The 21,322-nt window shown below is 38.3% G+C and overlaps 3 long non-coding RNA genes across 4 annotated transcripts; all 3 read right to left on the reverse strand.

Moving 5' to 3' along the window:
• Positions 1-3,005: 3,005 nt before the first annotated feature.
• LOC144659891 (uncharacterized) lies at positions 3,006-4,873 on the reverse strand. Its single transcript, XR_013571986.1, has 3 exons — positions 4,710-4,873; positions 3,979-4,053; positions 3,006-3,186 (listed from the first exon to the last, which is right to left on the reverse strand). It is a non-coding gene; the product is annotated as an uncharacterized LOC144659891 (long non-coding RNA).
• Positions 4,874-8,178: 3,305 nt separating this feature from the next.
• Positions 8,179-9,477, reverse strand: LOC144659520 (uncharacterized). 2 transcript variants are annotated; one of them, XR_013571918.1, is made up of 3 exons: positions 9,447-9,477; positions 9,029-9,103; positions 8,179-8,381 (listed from the first exon to the last, which is right to left on the reverse strand). It is a non-coding gene; the product is annotated as an uncharacterized LOC144659520 (long non-coding RNA). The 2 variants fall into 2 exon arrangements; XR_013571919.1 differs by having other exon boundaries at positions 9,347-9,455.
• Positions 9,478-18,267: 8,790 nt separating this feature from the next.
• LOC144660835 (uncharacterized) lies at positions 18,268-19,524 on the reverse strand. Its single transcript, XR_013572170.1, has 3 exons — positions 19,388-19,524; positions 19,084-19,158; positions 18,268-18,478 (listed from the first exon to the last, which is right to left on the reverse strand). It is a non-coding gene; the product is annotated as an uncharacterized LOC144660835 (long non-coding RNA).
• Between the last annotated feature and the right edge of the window lie 1,798 nt (positions 19,525-21,322).

The following is a 21,322-nucleotide window of genomic DNA, read 5'->3' on the forward strand; positions in this document are numbered from 1 at the left end:
TTTTAAACACACTAAAAACGTACACAGATGTCTGCTACGCAGGCTACGGGTTTGACAAATCTTTAAATTCTTTTCAACGTTAAAATGTCACAAAATGTAGGCAATAAATGAGGTTTAATCACTGTTTTGTAAATACAACACGCGATGGTTAAAATGTTTCCGTCCACAAAAGAGATAGTTGCATTTCAAGAACTTCCTATAAATCAAATCCCAAATCAAAACTGCTAAGATGCTTTTTTAAAAATAATTTTCAGTAATCAGAGACAGTAATGCACGGGTCAGATTTCAGTCTCGCATGCGAAGTGTCATGTTCAGTTACGCAAAACTTGAAAAATTTGAACAGAAAACAAAACTTGAACGGTCAAGGATTATTTGGAGACAAAATTTGTATTCAAGTTAACATTACATTTGCCGTTAGAAGTAAAAAACTTTTGACTTTCTTGTGTGTATGACATGCAGTAATTTTAGTGAGCGTCGCTTTGTATTGATGTTATTCCTACGCGGAGCGAAAATGCGTGCCAAATAAAATATAAACGGTATTTGATTTGGAATAAATCATCGGTCAAACAATTACTATAAACACAATAAACACTAAAAGGAAGCATTTACCCGACTTCAGCATTCTCATAAGTCAAGAAAACTCTATTTGAAGTCAACAGTCCGCTTTTGATTTTCATGTCTCTCTTCGATCGTAAATCAAAGGACTCCAAAGTCGAAAGATTATTTCATCGCTTTAAAGACCTTGATGTTCGTTTTTTCGGCGGTCGAATATTCTGTACGGTGTTCTCTTTCGATTTATAATTCCCTAAAGGTTTATTTATCGGTAAAGGGATGAATGACCACATTGAAAATTTTAACAGCGAGCCGCGTGGACGCCATTTTGGTCATTTGCTCTCTAGCAAGGAGTGAGAGACTGGGAACCAGTTGGGAAGAACAATACAACCCAAATATGGGGTTTACTTACACCCAAATATGGTAAAAAAAAGTCCCTTACGCAGAACTTAAGATTTTCTCTGCCTATACACTCATACGCACACGGCTCTATGATTCTGCCGCCTCGACAGCCTCGCCTCTTGGCTCGGCTGTCTCGTTGGCAATTATCCAACAGATGCGCGCACTGCCCATATATGGTCAAAATGTTAACGATATCTGTCATCAGTACGTAACAGATATCCTGTGATATTCGTAGGTTGCGAAGATTTTTCCAAAATCTTTTAAAGCGCTGCGTAATTAGAGTTTTTCTATGTGCAAATGTGTTTCGTTGACAATTGGTTGAATAATAAAACAATTATCCTGCTCAATCTTGAGGAATATCGTCTGATTCGGCTAAGTATCAGGCGATATTCTGCGCGATTTTGCAGGATAATTGTTAAATATTTGTAAGAGTAACACGATATATTTTATGCGTTCCGGATGTTAGTATTCCGGCGTTCCGGAGTTCCGGCTTTTAGTACTAGCGCTTACAAGCAAAAGAAGTTGTTTCAGATTCCCTGGGTTTGATGGAATTCTCACAAGAGCGTCAAACATGCATTTAAAACGATAATTTTTATTCGCTGTTTACTACCTGTGTCACGTAATTGCCGTCACGCCTAAACGGAAGATTATCGGTAAAATTAGTGATAAATACAATTCAAAACGGGCCCCTTAAAACCTTTTCCCCATAAATGTTTTTGGATATCTTATTAGATACGTGTTTATTTAACCCATATTTAGTTATTGCACATAGAAAAAAAATGGCAGTGTTTTAATTGCAAATTTTGTCTATGGTTTATCCCCATTTCAGGCTCAAAATTAATCTCGATTTGTTTGTTTTTTCCCTCAGTCATACAATAAAGACCTAAAGACATTATAAATATTATTAAATAATCAATAAACAGCTGCTGTATAACGCGCGAGGCGATCAAATTTTCAAAAAAGTCAGTCAAACCGGAAGTGGAATTTGAGCCCAATTGGGGCAAAATAGTTGTTGACATATTTCTACGAAATAAAGCTGTATTAGGGAAAACTAACTACGGTCCGTTTGGTATCTCACCAGGACCTATCTATGGGCACAATATGAGCGAAATCGTTTATTCCATTTGTGCTGCTGTCTGGTTGATAATTCTAGAAAGTCGCACTTAAGTGGCAGTTTCTCTTAAAGCGGTCCATCGCATTTCGGGTCGGAAAAAAGTTTTCCCTCAAACTTTGCCCAGTGAACTATCTTAGGTTGTAAGTAAATGCAACGACTTTAGTTTTTGGAAATACGTTAAAATATATTTTTTAGAGCTCTCAACAGTGAAGGCTGCAAAAGGCCTAATTTTGAGCTTGGCCAGAACGAGAAATTTCATAAGTTGACGATGTCGCACTTTCGTATTCTATTCTTTTGTAACTGGAGTGATCATTAGCCTGAATCCACGTAATGGCATTTTCCCAAAGGCCTAAACAGTACTTTTTAAGTTTCAAACGTGGTGACATTTCATAGGTTCAAAGATCGACCAAAAATCTTCATTTTCGGTTGCACTTTCTTATTCGATTCTTTTGTACCTGGGGTGACTTAGTATTGTGTTTTTTCCCGGGTTTTTTTTGTTTTAAAAAAAAAAATTTTTTTGGTTTAGTGAACATTAGCCTAAATCCACGTGATGGCTTTTTCCCCAGAAGGCCTAACCTGTACATTTTCAGTTTCAAACGGAAAGTTCTTGGTGGATCTGCTGGAGTGCAAGTAAAGCTTAACGCACTTGTTTACCAGCTGCTCGAATACAGAGTGCGTTTTTAATGGCATTTTGATTGTTTTACATTTATGTTAGGTTTACCAAATGATTGTAAGAGTTTTTTTATGAGCTTCGTCATCGGTATCATTATTCATGGGGCTAACTTATTTTTTTCCCTCATCTCAATAATTCACTGCTGTATGTTTCTGACAGTTTTCTGAACTCGTCTCAGTTGAGTAATTCAAATTATTCTATTAAACGTTTCTGTCTTCGTATCAGGTTTCCGTTGCCTAATTGAAAAATAAACATGGGATGGAGTTTCCTGGGCGAAAGCTGTTTTTCGTTTATTTTGTATTTGCTTTTTGTTTAACAGCATTAATGAGTCATATAATTTAAATAATTTGCTGATGTTGTGTCCTCTTCACTGATCCTGAAGTTCTCTTTCGCAGTCCAACTCACGGGCAGACAAGCAAATGTTCCTTCTGAACTCCTGGTCACGCTAAATAGTAAAAAAAAAAACTTTAACTTTAGCTAACACAACAAACCGTTTAAGAACTGACATGCTGTCTGTTATGTTACTCAAAAATTAAACACATCATTTGAGTTTCTCAATTAATTAAATAGTTTCAACCAAGCTTTTTTTAGTTTTTAAATTTCTCGTCTCTAGATAAATGCTGCTCATTTTTGTTAGTATTTTTAAAATCTTTTCTTTTTGATGTGGTTAAGCCAACATTCACCTAGTTTAGCTCTTTGGTATAATTGATCCCTTTTCATTAATAGACTTATAGCAAGATCTCATGTAATACATTAAATTAAATTTTTGCGTTTGGAGAGTCTTAAGCGGCCCTGACACTAGGCCGGCAGGGGTGTGTGAACGACCACAACGGAAACAAGTTGGCAGTGGAGAAGAGACAGTTCATTTTGTCGCCAACAGTTGGCCAACTTGTTTACCAGTTGCGTCGTTCCACACACCAACCGAGTGCCAACAGGAGTGACCAATAGTTTGTCGTGTGAAGGCCGCTTTAGAATTAGGTATTAAAGCGACTTTCTCATTCCAAGTCTTAGCAAGAATTAAATGATGAAAGTATTTATTCTAGTCAATAAAAGAAACCTAAAAGGCGTGTTGTTATTTAGTTTTCTATCTCAGAATTTTCAGCAATGTAACCCGCTTTCGATCATACATGAATAGAAAAGGCGCGTTTTAACTTTTAAATATTAGTAAAATACCACAACGTGACAGAATGATTGGAATTCGTTGTGCCTCCAATCCCAATGCTTTTTCATAAATTACCTGCAGCATATTTTTGACGTTATTGGTCGGGACAAAACCAGAAACGTCTTTTAAATTTCCATCCCGATAAAGCCTCTGCAAAATAAGGTTGCATAACCGTTAAATAAGCTAAGAATGCTTCTCTCCACTCCTCTCAGGATCGGGTAGGACTGTAAGGGTAACGACCTAGTGCAGTAACAGATTCTACTGGTATCAAAAGCAGAGAATGGAAATTAAGGGCATTTATAGCCTGCGAACAGGCTTTCCGCAGCGCTCGACCGGCGGGGCAAAAATGAAAGGGGAATTCCTTCTCGGCGCTTTGCACCTTGTCCGATCACTACGGAAAGCCTGTTCGCAGGCTAGGGCATTTAATAAGTTGCGTTTGAATTTAATGGTAAACAACTATAAGTATTTAATAGACAACCAGTGTCTGTGTCCATTGGAAATTTGCGAACCCGGTCGATTCTCTCATCTTTGGCTATTTGCTTGTGGAGCACGACAGCGCGCCGTTTCCCTTGAATACAAAAATTATTCTTGAATTTTTGCATTAAAACGCCTAAAATTGTGGGTTTTCGAGTGCTGTCGCTGTCGACTAAAGCAATTATGCTACTCGCCCTCGTTTTCTATAAGCGATAGGGAACTAAGCTACATGTCGGCTCAGTTGTAAAATATGACAATAAACCATCATTAACAAACATGAAGCGGCTCACTAGACAATAGCTTGGCTGGTAAAATATTGTTTCACTAATTACCTTAAATCGTCCATTTTGTGGCATTTTAACCATGCCGTCTACTAGTAACTGCGAACAAACGAACAGGAAAAGAACACAAGACGTTACAGCAGTTTTCTTCATCTTGAAGCTTCTAAGATGACGGGATAAAATATTTCCTCGCTTATAAACGTGCTGTCAACTCTTCAAGCCGTGATCAGCTGTTCGTTAACTAAGTTGTTTCGTGACAATTAGTCGGTGTTTATTCAACATTAGTTGTCTCAATTTAACTATCCGATGTTCTCCAACAAAAGAATGGATTATCCATTTGCTCTTTTTTCAATTTGCGGTTTCTTTGATAACCGGTTTATCAATTTATCCAAAAAAATGTTTTTGCCAGCAGTCTTTACGCATGAAGAGCAAAGGCAAACAGTTGTTTAGTATGGTAGAAAAACATAATACATTCAACAATATCTACATTATTTAATGACTTATAAATGAAGCCAGCGATACCTGCTCGATCCATTGAAAACCGAAAGCTCTATAGCCCGAGATTAGCCTATAATGGGAAGCGATGAGTACATAGGTAAAAATACATTTTTGCGAGAGCAGTTGCTCATGTTGTTGTTCTATTTCCCATCTCCTCTGTTATGAAATTTGCTTGAATTTTTTTCGAAAAGAATTGTTACTATTATCTTGCATTTCCCCTTCTCCGTTCTTTTTCTTCTTCCCTTGACGAAGGCGTCGATCTGGGGCAGTGGATGCAAAGCTGTGTGTGCCAAAAGATAATTTTGCGAGGACTTTTATGATGTAATCGTAAAAAGGTCTACTGATATGCCAGGAGAATCTAAACTAGTTTTCAGCTTGGCTTAGCCATAGCTTATTTTCAATTTTTTTGTTTGTTTACTATTACCGATCTTTGAAGGTATCATTTACTTAACCGAAAAGCGAACAGTCGGTCCATACTGGTTTTTAATTGACAGCTGCCTTTTCCGTTTTTTTTTTTTAAAGAATTATTCATTTATTGGTCTTGTCATTTATGCCGACGCAGATCTCAATTGTGCGTTCTGACATTTTTTTAGAGGTGCGTTTTAAGTCAGAAATAAACTTCTGAGTACCAAGCCAAATATTGTCTCTTCTTTCTAACTGCATTTATTGCATTTATTTTTTATGTATTTTCTAAGAAATTTGGTGCCACATACAGGAATACAGTATTTCCTCAATTGAACGCCCCAGCGTTTATTTTAAACTTAGCCTGGTGGACCCAGCGTTCGTTTGACTCATGCAGTTTATTTGAGGCCGGTGGTAATTAACAAAAGGGTCTCAATGGGGTTACCGTTGGCCGAAAAACAGCAAAAAATTTAGCCGTTACGCGTAAAAAATTGAAATTTTTAACCTTTAGCCGTGAACTATGTTAACCGTAATTTTTAACTTTTAAAAAAAACGGAAATTAATCTTAACTTCTGATTACCATAACGAAAAAAATAACCGTTAGCCGTAAAAAGGCAACATTTTAACCGTTAACCGTAAAAGCAACCAACCCATTGAGACCCTCGTAAAAGGGTTTTATGCATTGTTTTTGTTAGTCATATATCTTTCCATTGTAGCTTTTAATACAAGTATATCAAGTATATGCTTGAGGGGTTTCTTCAGCACTGTACGATAAAAACCCGGCGTTTAATCGGAAAGATACGGTATGTCATAAAATGTTAGTTTTTATAATACCCATCCAGCAAGGCAGCCTATGAAAAATATATTTTTTTTATTCATCTTATCCACGGCAGGAAACCAAACCCATTTGATTTTAATTACACCACTCTTCAGTCTTTTCTGGGAAATTGGGATAATTAAAAATAGTAATATATACTATTCTTACGCGAAAGACTTCTTATTTTTATTCATGTTTTTATTTGCATTTTGTTAAACAGCACTGTCGAATATGTTAAATAGTTTACTGATGAGGTAGCCTCTTTTGTGTAATTTGAGCATCATTTACAAAATATCTTTACTGATTTTAAAGTTCTCTTTCGCTGTCCATCCCTCAAGCAGATAGGCAAATGTTCCTTCAGAAATTCTGGTCACCAGGTCCTAGATAAGAAATAAAACAGCGACAAGTTTTAAACAACTTGAAAATAAATGTCCTTATATTAATATAACAATGAAACATGCAACACATGCCCAACTTGATCGATTATGCTTGTATACGATACGTCTTTCAGAACTGTCGGTAAATGCGGAAGAGCAAGAAAATTTCCGGGTCTTCACACGCTGCGATTAACGTGTTCAGGCATCGGATTTTACTTCCCACGCCACGGAAAAGTCCAAATCGCAAAAATACTGGTCAGTTCATCGGTTCTGAAGCTGACGGCTTGCATACATTATGCAGATAATAATGCAAGAGTGTTTAGCTGGGCTTAACGATGAAGGAAAGGAATATTTACTCGCATATAAAAGTGTTTGGAAATCGCCCAAGCCATGAGCAGGTGTCTTGTTCATGTTGTTAATTAACTTGTTTTATGCATGTCAAGTGGCTTTAATTGTTTTAAATCCTGTTTGACGATTATCATTTAGAAAAGCCGGTATTGTTTTTGCTTAGATATCTTTCGTTTTATCGAGTTTTGAGGGACAAATGGAAAAGGATTGGTCACTGCCTTCATTTCCTTTTCTACGACTCGAAGCCAGTTGTTAATAAGTATTTATTGACTGAGTGGGAGGGCCGAAGAGGAAAATATTTACCTGCCTGGTTTCCATATGATCACAGACGATCGCAGTGGATCACAGACGATCGCAAAATCGCAGAAATTTACTGAACCGTGTGATCACAACGATTGCAAAGCGAACTGTTTCCATATGATCGCAAAAGATCGCAGAGGATCGAAAAGTGTTTAATCGTGTTGAATGATTGGATCGATTTTCAATATTATGGGATGGTTTTCGATCGCAATTGTTCGCAAATGTGTTTCCATATGATCGCAACGATGGCAAACGATCGCAGACGATCGCAAGCGATCACAGACAATCGCAGGGAAAAGAACTTGGTTCTATTTTCTGCGATCGTTTGCGATGGTGTGCGATCGATCGCAGACGATCGCAAACAATCGCAGATGCGTGTTTCCATATGATTGCAGATCGCAGAACCTCTAATTCTACGATCGTCTGCGATCCATTGCGATCGTTTACGATCATATGAAAACCAGGATGAAGCAGAAGTCGCGTGGTTCGAAAGTCCCGACTTAGTCAGTTAGAGACCCAGTCAGCTATGGACTCAGTTAGTGCGACATCCTGATTCAGTCAGTTTGATCCAATCCCAACTCAGTCATTACGTATTTAATCATATGACCGTGACCACGGACTCTTCTTACGTTTCTCGTCCGTGGATGCAAAGGCAGCAGTCCGCTTTTCGCGCGCATTTTGAAATGCCAATGGCATCGCGTATATTTTTTTGGGAAACCAGTGAGATTTAGTTTGGTGTTAAAAATACAACTTTTCTCCCGTGTAAGGCTAGTTGAATAATATCATGTGTTTTATTTGCACATTGTTTAACAGTACACTCAACAATATTTAAATAATTCACTGATGAGGCATCCCATTTTGTCTTTTCTGAGCATTAGTATTTACAACAGATCTTCACTGATCTTGAAGCTCTTTTTCACAGTCCAACTCACGGGCAGACAAGCAAATGTTTCTTCTTTTGAGATTCTGGTCACCAGATACCTAGATAAGAAACAGAACAGCAACAAACTAATGAAACAACTTGAAAACAAATTAACTTATTACACGTTGAACAATGAAACATACAACAATGAACTTGATCGATTGTGCTTGTATACGGTACGCCTTTCAGTATTCTCGGTAAATGTGGAAGAACAATAAAATTTCCCGGTCCTCATACGCCGCCTTTAACGTGTTCAGACATCGGATTTTTCTTGCCGCGCGAAAAAGTCCAAATTGCGAAAATATGGGTACTAACATTCGGTGGATTCTTCCGGCGTGTCAGGAAGCACAGTGCCACCAAAATTGTCCGTATTCTTGAAGAGTACAGGTCTGTATCGTCTGATTTCTGGCACCACAAAAAATTGGGAAGATGACACGTGCTATTTCACGCAGTGCATTAAATGTTGACTACTCGCTCATTGAACTTGTTTTGCGTTAATTAATAAAAGGATCTCGAAGCTGCTCTTGGTTATTATTCGGAGTCAAATAAATAGTTGTTAAATAGTTGATGGATTTTTGTGTTATTGATAAAAGAGAACACAAGAGTTTTGTTACTGCAGATTGTTGTGTTTTCAGTGGGAAACTTCTAGAACGGGTTGAAGAATAAAATGAACATCAGGCACAACCAAGTTATATTTTACACCAACCTGTATAATTCGTTTGCCGCTGTCATTCGGAACAAATGCTGAAAGGCCTTCAAAATTTCCATCCCGATATAGCCGCTATAAATTAAAAACATACGACCGTTATGAAAGTTGAGATGGCCGAGCTTTAGACACCTCTGACAGTCGGAATTTCATCAGATGGGCTGGTGATATACCGTTATAGAAATTAAGAACTCATTCCCCTTTTAAATGATGATGTTTTGCTAATCGAGGCTTAGCTTTGGTATAATGCCGCAAAACTGTTAGATCTAATAGAGATGTCACAAGCCAAAATGGTTTACAGAAAAACCGACATTTTACCTTTTCTGAACTTCGACAACGACTACGTACCGCGAGAAGAACGGTTTCTACATGCAACAGCGTAGCAATAAACAGTAAAAGAACAAAAAATGTTACTAACGTTTTCTTCATCTTGAAGCTGTTAAGATGATGGGAAGAGATATTTACTCGTATATAAAAGTGTTTGGGAAATGCCCACTCTGTGAACAGGAGTCTTGTTCATGTCCTTAATTAACTTGTCGACGATTATCATTTAGATTAGCTGGTATTGTTTTTGCGTAGATATTAATTTTTTTTAATTTAGTGCTGTGGGACATTTGAAAGTGATTGGTTATTGCATTCACGTTCCCTCTTCCACGACTTTAAGCCAGTATTTGATATATATTTATTGACTGAGTGGGAGTGACGGACAGGGAAATATTTAGCTCTAGGTCGAGACATACGGAGCGAGCGTAACGAGGTCGGACAGTCCTGTCTTAGTCAGTTAGAGACGCAGTCAGTTACGGAAACAGTTGGGCAACTCAGTGACTCAGTTATTTAGATCTCCTAACTTAGTTAATTTGCATTTTCTCAGATGGCTACTAACGTTTTGTAAAGGAAAAAAAAATAAAGCCTGCTGTTACTGCAGATTGTTATGTTGGAAGACTATCAGAACGTTAACGGGTTAGAAAAACTAAAATGCACACCAGGCACAATGAATTGATTTTTGTCGAGTTCCTTCATAATTGGTTTGCAACTGTCATTCAAAACAAATTCTGAAAAGCATGGACAATTGAAATCTCGATTAAACCGCTATAAATTAAAGGCATACCACCGTTAAATAACTAAAGAGCGACCCACTTCACTTACGGTATAGTTGGCGGTATAGTATAACGGCAATAGAAATTAAGAACTCATTCAGTTCCCTTTTATATAATGTGCCCTGAGCTGCAAAGCTGTTGAATCTAAACCTCACACAAGCCAAAACCGCGAAACCGCGATTCTCGGAATGCGGTAAGCCCGAAGTTCAAAAAAGGTAAAATGTTGGCCCAATTTTGCAAATCTCTCTGTAGACCATCCTGGCTGTGTAACTTAGCTAGATTAACAGGGGCATAACCCACAACCCAGCTAACACTCCAACATGAACGCTACCAGCCTCCTGTTCCAGACCTGATTAACGGCCCGCACCGAGCCCTCCCGTAACCCCCCACCCCCCGATAGGCCAACACGAAACAAAAAAAAACATCCGATGCCCCCCGGACCCCCCCATGACAGACTGAAGTTCCGAGATAAAAATGCACACCCCTGCCGCGAAACTTGCCCCGCAACCCCCCCGGAAAAGCCCCTCCGACCACCGCACAGTGGCCGGGCCGGTACGGAGGAGAAGATCGGAGAGAAACCCGAATGTCCGACCGCAACAAACAGCAAGTTTCACTCGGTTGTGCTGATGTGCAATCATTAACCCGTAGTTGATTCCCAACAACGTAATCTGCGGACTGACCTACGAGCCCTCATAGCAAAAAATTCACTCATTGAGTCAATGCGTGCGCTGCGCATGCGATAGACCTGTTATATGAAAAAAGCTGTTAGCAATCCCAAGGAATGGTCGGGACGATAATCGTTCGCTGTAGAAAACAATATCAGCTCAAGAACGGACTCCGTACGGACACGCACGATAGTTTCATTAAACAGCCAATCAGCGACACGTTCCCACGCAAAAGTCTCAAGTCACGATACAAAGCAGGACGTTTAATAGGAAATTTCGTTTCAGTTCAGTTAAGATTCTTGAAAAAGCAAGACGTTAAAAAATTTGACGGCGACCGCGTTTATTTACACAATGCGACCAAATATTTTTTTTAAAAAATAAAACTTTACCTGTTTATTTTTACCATTTTTTCTACAGTGCAAAAAAAACCCAAAAATAAAAGATGTAAGAATTATACGCGACTATATTCCTACACTGTCCCGCCTCGATGCGACCTCAGAGATAGAGCTAAAAAAAATAATAGCTTCCAGATACAGTCCGCTCCTTATGTAGCCGAATATCCATTTCCAGCGTTAAAGGATGACGAGACACAGGATTCACATGCAAGAGTCTAGTGATCTTGAGTACCAATCGATCCCCTTACTGTTCCCGCATGTCGACGCCCTCCTACTGTTCTCCATCTCACCGAGCCCAGCTGCGTACTCCGAACACAAACCCCCATTTAACGCAGCGCGCAACGTATCACTATGCCATACGGCATTAGACTCATGTCACCCTTGGTGACCTATTTTTGAACTTTGACGACGATCACCTTTTAGGAGACGCGCGGTTTCTTCATGCAAAATAGTAGCATTAAACAGCACAAGACTGACAAAAGACGAAACTAAAGCTTTCTTCATTTTGACGCTGTTAATATGATTGGAAGTGATATCAATTCACATATAAAAGTGTTTGGAAATGGCCCGAGCCGTGAACAGGTTCATGTCGTTAATTAACTTGTTTTATGCATGGCAATTGGCTTTAATTATTTTCAGTGTTATTTGAAGATTATCATTTAGATAAGCTGGTATTGTTTGGGGCAGATACTGAGTGGCCGTCTCTGTAAAAGCACTCCATCACATTTCGGGTAGAAAAAACGTTTCCCTTGAACTTTGTCTAGTGAACTATTTTAGAGGTTGTAAGTAGATGCGACGAGTTTTGTTTTTGCAAAATACCACATTTTTAAGCATGGACAAAACGAAAATTGCATAAGTTGACGGCCTCGCTGCTCAAACTCACCAAACAAAACGCAACAAAAAGGTTATTATTAATTTTAATCCAAGTTAAATGGTCTTTCAGAGGTTGAAAATTCATGTTAATTTTGATATGTTTTGATTTTTAGGGTCATGAAAATTTAGATCTTAGATCAATTTTGTAAACATGGTAAAGTACCCTGTCGGTGTTGCCCTTTTTTTCTTAAGGCGACACCAGGCCATTCTTAAATTCCGAGTAAATATTGCTAAACAGATGTTAATTTAGGAATGACAGAAATATAAATATACCTTGCGCTTTTTATATTCCTTAGCCACAATGACATCGAACGTTTCGTGCTTCTTCGACTATTACACTGACCGTCGTGCATTTTGCAAATGAGGTTGTTAAGCAAACTCTGATTGTCTGCAATAAAAGCACTTTAATTGTTAGATTGCACCAAAGTCGACAATACAAGAGTGCCCGCGCAAATAAAACTGGTAAAACTTTTTAAATAGATAAAACTAGCTAATTCTTCAGTATCGATCTTTCCATGCTTTGAAAGGAAATGTGGCAAATATTAATGCAAATTGCGTTGTCTCTAAACTTCGTCTAGTTAAAAAAAAACCTTGCAAATTGTTTTGGATCTCGCTGTTTTCCGATGACCAGTTTTCAAGGAACCCCACTGACAACTACACGAAGATGAAAACATCCTGTCTCCTGATGGATTGTATCGGAAGGTAAAATAGAGTCAAAAGATGAAAGAGAATCTTGTGTTACTGACAAAAAAGAAAATGCCTTTCGAGTCTTCTTTAGAACAGTTGCTTATACGTCGCACAAAGTGTGGCCAGGTGGTGAGTTTCCAAATCAGGAAGACAATTGCGAGCATGCTATCAGTTGAACTAGTGCAAACTTTTCATGATAAACATGTCACCCACTGGGACTCATAGCCAATCATTTAGGTGGGAAATCTGACCCTTTGCAGGGGTGAATCACAAGCAAAGCTGGTTTACGGAACGAGGTAAGCGCAAAATTGGGCACACGTTTTACCTTTGATCTCCGACGCAAAGACGTTTCGATAACTCCTTTCTACAAGCAACAGCGATATAATAACCGTGAAGCAAAAGAACAAAAGACGTTACTAAAGTCTTCATCATTTTGACGTGTTTTGACGCCGTTGGGAAGATGGGAAGAGCTAATTACCCGCATAGAAAAGTGTTTGGAAATCGCCCAAACCGTGAGCAGCTGTAGTGTTCATGTCGTTAACTATTTATTTGTTTCTTTTTTGCATGGAAATTGGTTTTAATCATTTTCAGTTTTATTTGACGACTATCATTTAGAAAAACAAGGTTTTTTGCGTGAAAGGCTTGTCGATTATACATGTACCTATTATAGTCATTTTTTTTTTTTCATTTCCTTTAATGACACTGTTATATATGACGTACGTTACAATGTTTAAGTAATTTACTAATGAGGTATCCTCTTTTGTGCTATTTGAGCATCATTTACAACAGGTCTTCCCTGGACTTGAAGTTCTTGTTCGCAGTTCATCTCACGAGAAGACAAACAAATGTTTTTTCCCTGGTCACGAGGTACCTAGATAAGAAACAGAACAGCAACAAACTTTAAACAACTTGAAAATACATATATATACTTTTAACAATAAAACATACAACAACGGCCCAACTTGATCGATTGCTCTTGTATACCATACACCTTTCAGTAGTCTCGGTAAATGTGGAAGAACAAGACAATTTCCCGGTCCTCACACGCCGCGTTTGACGTATTCAGACATCGAATTTTACTTGCCAGGCGGATAAGTCCGAATTGGGAAATTACGGGTTCTGACAAGCGGTGGACACTTCCGGACTGTCTTGAAGCACGATGACTGAATTTTTCCGTAATTTCGAAGAGTACAAGTTCGTATCATCTGATTTCTGGGACGACAAAAAAAGATTGACGGGATCACGACACGCGCTATTTAACTGATTGTATTCAATGTAGATTACTCGCTCGTTTAAAACTTGTTTTGCGTAAACTGGAGAACCTTTGGAAATATTCTAGATATTCTAAATAGGCTCTCAAATCGACTCAGACTCTTGACTATTATTCTAAGTCAAAAAAATAGGTCACCAAGGGTGACATGAGTCTAATGCCGTATGGCATAGTGATACAGATTGCGCGGTTTTCGTAAGCCGGTTAAAATTGGTTAGAGGTTTGTGTTCGGGAGTTTAATTTAAAATGCTTATAGCAAGCTAGGGGCATCGTGGATGATTATGGATGAAAACGAAACAGTCATAAATGTTATATGCTTCACAAAATTTAAAGTATGAACAGGAGTTGATGTTACTTCTTCCGTATTGTCCGTAAAAGAAGAAACGATTAAACATTTGGACAAGATTGCGTGACGATTTACAAAAAGCATGTTCATTACAACAAGGGTTGAAGAACTTCACATCGTTTTCTTTCAGATTTTTCACCATTTTGATGATGACTCTTGAAACAGATTTTGCAATAAAAGCACTTGAAATAGTGACTGTTACTCCATTGTACTGTAAGCACTTAGTGACAGATTTTCCTAAAAACGGGTGTAAATGCTCACGTCAATATAATGATGACCTTTTGAACGCTGGAAACTAGGCAATTATTATCGAGCTACCATACACAAGAGCGAAGACTGTTTATCATGATGTACAAATTTCGCGAATCATCACTTCCATATCAATGTAACCATTTTATGATTTTTCTAGCTGTAAGAAGAACTTAAGATCTCTGAGAGTCGTAAAAGCATGAAATTCGATTTCAGTGTATGGCAAAGGCCGGGACAGTGTAATACTGCAAAGCGGCCAAACAAACGCATTTTGATTTAGTCGCGTAACTTGATTTACATTTATCCATGTACATCTTTTATTTTTGAAGGTTTTTGTTTGCACTGTAAAGAAAAAATTGGTCAAAATTCGAATGACTTAAATACAAAATACGAGGTAAAGTTTTCTATTTTTTAAAACAAAATAAATATTTGGTCGCATTGTGTAAATAAACGCGAGTCGCCGTCGAAATATTTTTTCTCAAAGACGTCTTGCTTTTTAAGCAAGACGAAAACACAAGTGCTTAACTGAACTGAAAACGAAGATTTATTTTCACAAAAAGCTTACAAATGTCTTAACTGGAAAATTATTACGTCCTGTTCAAGTGTTGAATAATCGTGACTTGAGAAAGAACTTTTAATTATGCGTGGGAACACGTGTCGCTGATTGGCTGTTTTTAATTGAAACTAATCGTGCGTGTCCGTACGGAGTCCGTTCTTGCAGCTGATCATTGTTTTCTACATTACAGCGAACGATTATCGATCCCGAACCATTCCCTTGGGATTGCTAACAGCTTTTTTCATATAACAAAGAGTCTAATGCGCATGCGCAAAGCGCACGCAAGCATTAGACTCAAAAATTTGAATAGTTGATGATATTTTTTGCTATTGATTAAAGAGAGCTCGTAAGGTCAGTTCTTACCGCAGATTGTTACGTTGTTGGGAATCAACTAAAACGGGTTAATAGATTAAAATGCACATCAGCACAACCGAGTGATATTTTACACTTAGCTGTATAATTCGTTTGCTGCTGTCATTCGGAACAAATTCCGAAAGGTGTTCAAAATTTACATCCCGATAAAGCTTCTACAAATTAAAGACATACCGTAAAATTCCGGTTATAAGCCCTGGGCTTAAACAACTTTGTAAGCGGTTTTGGGTTTATAAACGGAGGGGCTTATATCCGGGAGGGGTTATAAGCGGAATAATAATAAGAAGAAACAATGTTTCGAAACGAGCCAAGGGAGTGTTGATCGAAATACATTTTTAAATTAAAAAACATACTTTACATACCGTGTAAAGCAACATTTAGCACTATTCAGTGCTGTCATCCGGCAGAGGGGGCTTATATCCGGGAGGGCTTATAATCGGATGTATTTTTTTTTTGTTTCCAGATAGATTGGCCTATAACGGGGGGGTGGGGGGTTATAAACGGGAGGGCTTATAACCGGAATTTGACGGTACGCAACCGTTAATCAGGTCTGGAACAGAGAGGCTGGTAGCGTTCAATGTATGAGAGTGTTAAGCTGGGTTGTGGGTTATGCCACAAAACTGTTAAATCTAGCTAAAGTTACACAAGCCAGGATGGTCTACAGAAGAAGATTTGCACAAAATTGGGCCAACATTTTACCTTTTTTGAACTTCGAGGCTTACACGCATTCCGAGAATCGCGGTTTCTACAAGCAACAGCGAAGAAATAAACAGCACAAGAACAAAAGACGCTACCAAAGTTTACTTTATTTTGACGCTGTTAAGATGATAGCCTATTATGTTATGTTATGTTTTCACTTCTACGTTCGTTTTCCTCTTCCCTTGACGAAGGCGCCGATCGGGGGCGATGGATGCATGGCTGTGTGTTAAGACCACACCCAAAAGTTAATTTCCCGAGGTCCTTTATTTTATAATTGTTAGGTATTTCTTGCACGCACTGCGAACTGTCTACCGATCTGCTAGGGGAATCTTAACTAGTTTGCTTAGCTTAGCTTAGCTTTGCTTATTCTTAAATTGTGTTTGTGTTTACTTTTATAATTACTAATCTTTGAAAGGTATCATTTGCTAACCGAAAAGAGGCTAACAAAGAGAACATTTGTATTAGTTTACTTTTAATGAATTCTTGACGTGCTGGCTAAGGCGGGGGCAAACGTAAATTTGGGTGAAATTTTAAGAGGTTTAAAGAAGGGATTCAAAATTGAAAACATTGCAACACCACCAGACAGTTGACACCACGCAAGAGCACTCCAGGTTGTCAGGGGACTGCTTTGGTGTCCATCGACTAATTTTTAACTACAAATTCTAATTTTAAAATCACGCTAAATCTTCAATTTTTCTTTTTTCTCTAAATTTTTACTAATCCTTTGAGAATAACTCTCTCCACCTAAACTTCCCCAAAAACAGGCCCGTAACCAAGAATTAGCATGGGGGTCCGAATGGGGGTGCGTGTGAGCGCCTCTGGCGCAAAATCTTGAGCGCCGCAGGCGCGATAACGTAGGGGGGTCTGGGGTGTCAGCATTTCATGCCTATTGAGGACAGGTTGTTAGGAAAAAAGGCAGGTAAAAGTGAAGGTAACAACGACAATAATTCTGGTTCATTTTTAAATTCAAATCGTATTTTTCGAAACAGAACCTTGAAAACGTAATTTACGATTTATTTAGCTAACAATGACGGCTGTACATAGAAGGAGGACAGGAAGATAGCTTTCTTCATTTCAGTGTCAAATGGTAATTACATAAATCAGCCCGAGTCGTTTTGTTAATCTTTTAGCACTGTGGCAAGCTCCAACCTTCTTGGGTGCTTCCGAGCCCAACAAGTACCCAGTCTCTTCACTTTTTGGTAGCGCCTGGGAATATTAATGGCACTTCGAACGGTTCGACTATGAAGGACGTTAGGTACAATGTTTCGTTGAATGTAACCTAGAATCACACAGTTTGGTCCAAAATATACCACACGAATCTACAAATGGTGGACCTTCATCCCAAATGACCATGTTGAATGTAAATAGTCGAAGAACAGAAATACCATTTCCCTTTATTTATCTAATTTAATATTTTTTCCCAATGAGCGAACTTCCAAGGCTCGTGGTGGGGGAGGGGGTGCGGACGTACCCATCGCACCCCCGCCCCCCTCCCTACGGGCCTGCCCAAAAATCACCCAAAAATTAACAAAATGGCGCAAAACATAGTTTCGTAATGGGCAGAGAGTGTGTGGATTCCTTGAAATGAGAACGAGATATTCGTATTAAACCCAAGTAAAACAGTGGATGAACGGCCTTCAGGTGTACCCCCTCCTTGAATACCAGCAGCCTTTTCCCGCCTTTTTTGAACATTTTCCATCTATTGGACTTGTCATTTTTTTGATAACGTTTACCGCACACATCTCAATATTGTGCTTTCTTTCATTTTTCCACCAAGCCAAATATTAAATCTTCTTTCTAACTGCATTTATTATAGTTTTTATTCTCGGAAATTTGGTGTTTCTATAGGCAATGTGCAATATAATGTTATTTTTATCATTACCATTCGGCAAGGCAGGATATTAATAACGTTTCTTTCCTCCATCTTATGCAGGGCAGGAAAACACATCCATTTGACATTAAGTTTTTAATACGCCAATACACCAGTCTTCAACCTTTTTCTGGGATAATGGAATAAACATAATTCTCGCTTTTAAGTCTTATTGGCTGATTTTATTCACTTTTTATTTGCATTAATAGCACTGTTAACAATATTTAAATAATTCGCTGATGAGGTATTCTCTTTTGTGTTATTTAAGCATCATTTACAACAGGTCTTCACAGATCTTGAAGTTCTCTTTCGCAGTCCAGCTCACGGGCAGACAAGCAAATGTTTCTTCTGAACGCCTGGTCACCAGGTACCTAGATAACGAACAGAACAGCAATAAACTTTAAACAACTTTATGAATAAATGCACTTATTACAATGCATCATAAAACTCTGGACCAACTTGATCGATTGTGCTCGTATACGGTACGCCATTCAGTGTTCGAAATAAATGTTAAATAATAAGAAATAGGGGTCTTAACACATCACGTTTCACTTTTTCAGACATCGCATTTTACTTGCCATGCGGAATTAAAACTTCCGCGAATTGGGAAAAATATAGCTAATGACGAGGGGTGGACAGTTCCCGCTTGTCTTGACGCAAGATACCTCCGATTTTTCTGTCTGGTCTGTATCATGTTATTTTCAGGTCCACAAAACAAAAATTCCGGAGCCACGACACGCCCTATTTCACGCAGAACCATAAATGTTGCGAAATCGCTTGTTTCAAACTTGTTTTGGTGAAAGTTAGCAACCCTTTCTCAAAGCGACTCCTGCCTTTTTTCCCCAGTCAAAACATACAATCGTAATGATTGATGATATTTTGCAAAAAAAAAACACATAAGGCCTATTGTTACTGCAGAATAGGTTGAAAGATTAAAATGCACATCAGGCACAACCGAGTGATATTTTACACTTACTTGCATAATTCGTTTGCCGCTGTCATTCGGAACAAAATCTGAAACGCCTTCAAAATTTCCATCCCGATAAACCCGCTATAAATTAAAAACATACGATCGTTCAATAAGTTGGGATTGCCCCGTTTTAGATACTACTGATGGGCGGAATTTCGTAAGGTCTTGGGAAGGGGCTGGTACAATAAAAATTAAGAACTCGTGCAGTTCCCTTTTTAATATAATGGTGTTTCGCTTGGTTTGCATGCAAACCTATTAAATCTAATGCTCTCACAAGCTAAAATGGTTTATAATAGAACCGACATTTTACCTGGTTCGAACTTCGACGACGCTATATGATTTGCGAGAAGAGCTGTTTCTACATGCAACAGCGAAGAAATAAACAGCAGTATAACAAAAGACGTTACTAAAGTTTCCTTCATCTTGACGCTGTTAAGATGATGGGAAGAGATATTTACTCGCATATAAAAGTGTTTGGAAATCGCCCAAGCCGTGAACAGCTGTCTTGTTCATGTCGTTAATTCACTTGTTTTATGCATGGCAATTGGCTTTTAATCTTCTTCAGTCTTTTTATTTGACCGTTATCAGTCAGATAAGCCGGTATTTACGTAATTTATGTTAAAGTCAAATATTAACCAATATTAATCGAGCAAGCTGTTTGATAACACTTTTTCTGTTAGTTTACATCTACATCTCAAGTATACTGGTAAAAATCCTACGACATCACATCGACTGTAAACTATTAAAAAAAATTGTAATAATTTAAAACTTGTTAGGGCTGTTTACAAGCGGGAGGGACCCGTGGGTCCCAAAAGGGGGAAGGGAGCAAACTTAAACACTAGTGTGATTTTACACAGCCCGTGAAACAGAAACTGTTTGTTAGTGTGTCATAGTGTTAACTTATTAGTATCAGTGCGTAGTACACAAAAAACCAAAGAGTAAAAAACATAAGAATTACTAAATAAATTATGGCGAAATAAGGACTAATACGAAGTAGTAGCGTGAACTATCTCACTTCCTATTTCACGGGCTAAATAAAACCGCTCTAAAAAGTATAAAAGAATTGCTTAAAAAAGGTTGAATTGGTCTAAAAGAATTCTTGAGAACTAGGGCTTTATATCATGAACGGTTATCTAAACGTTTTCTTTGTTCTAAATAGAGCCAAGAATTTGATGGATTTGAAAGGATGGATTATCCATTTGATCTTTTCCAGATAACAGTTTCTGTGATAGCCGGTTTATCAACTGATCTAAAAAATGTTTTATCAGCTCTTTTCATACATTCAGCAGCAAACGAAAACAGTTGTAGTCGCGCGAAGAAACAATATACGACAAATGATTAAACAAGGTCCATATTATTTAATGACTTATAAAGAAAGCCAGTGAAACCCTAGTTAGCACTCGGCGGGGTGGCGCGGGGGCCCCCTTCCCGGGTTTCCCCCCGTTTTTTTTTCTTTACTCGAGCATTAAATAATTACCAAAAGCTCCTTAGCCCGAAATTTGCTTATATGCGACTGGACAAGAAGTTACAAAAGAATTTTCTGGGTGAGCGGTTGTTCATGTTTTATCGTATTTCCCATCTCCAGAACACGTTTAGGAAGTCATGTCATGTCCTCGGGGCCAAGTCGACATGGAATTGGCTTGTATTTTATTTTTTACGAAAAGTATTGTTACTATAATATTATGTTTTCACAACTATTATACGTTCGTTTTGTTCTTCGCTTGACGAAGGCGCCGATCTGGGGTGGGGTTTGCATGGCTGTGCGTTACGACCACGCCCTAAAGTTAATTCTACCTGTAACAATGAAGAAATAAACAGCAGTAGAACAAAAAACTTTACTAAAGATTTCTTTATTTTGACGCTGTTAAGGTGATAAAAAGAGATATTTACTCGCATATAAAAGTGTTTGGAAAACGTCAAAGCCATAAGCAGCTGTCTTTTTCATTTAGTTTATTAACTTGTTTTATGCATGGCAATTGGCTTTTAATCCTCTTTAGTCTTTTTTGATCGTCATCAGTCAGATAAGCCGTTATTGTTTTTGCCTGGATATTAATTTCCCTTAATCAAGTGTTGCAAGACAGATAGAGAGGGAGTGGCTACGGCATTGACGTGCCCTCTAACACGACTTTAAGCCAGTATTTAGCATTAAATTTTCACCTTCAAAACCTTTTAGGAGACTGCGCTGTCCCGCATGTTACTTTCACTGGATTGTTGGTTATGCTTCTTCGCATTATCATCGAGTTTG

The sequence above is a fragment of the Oculina patagonica genome, chromosome 7 (genome assembly GCF_052425735.1).
Source record: "Oculina patagonica isolate OP01 chromosome 7, crgOcupat, whole genome shotgun sequence".
Classification (NCBI taxonomy): domain Eukaryota; kingdom Metazoa; phylum Cnidaria; class Anthozoa; order Scleractinia; family Oculinidae; genus Oculina; species Oculina patagonica.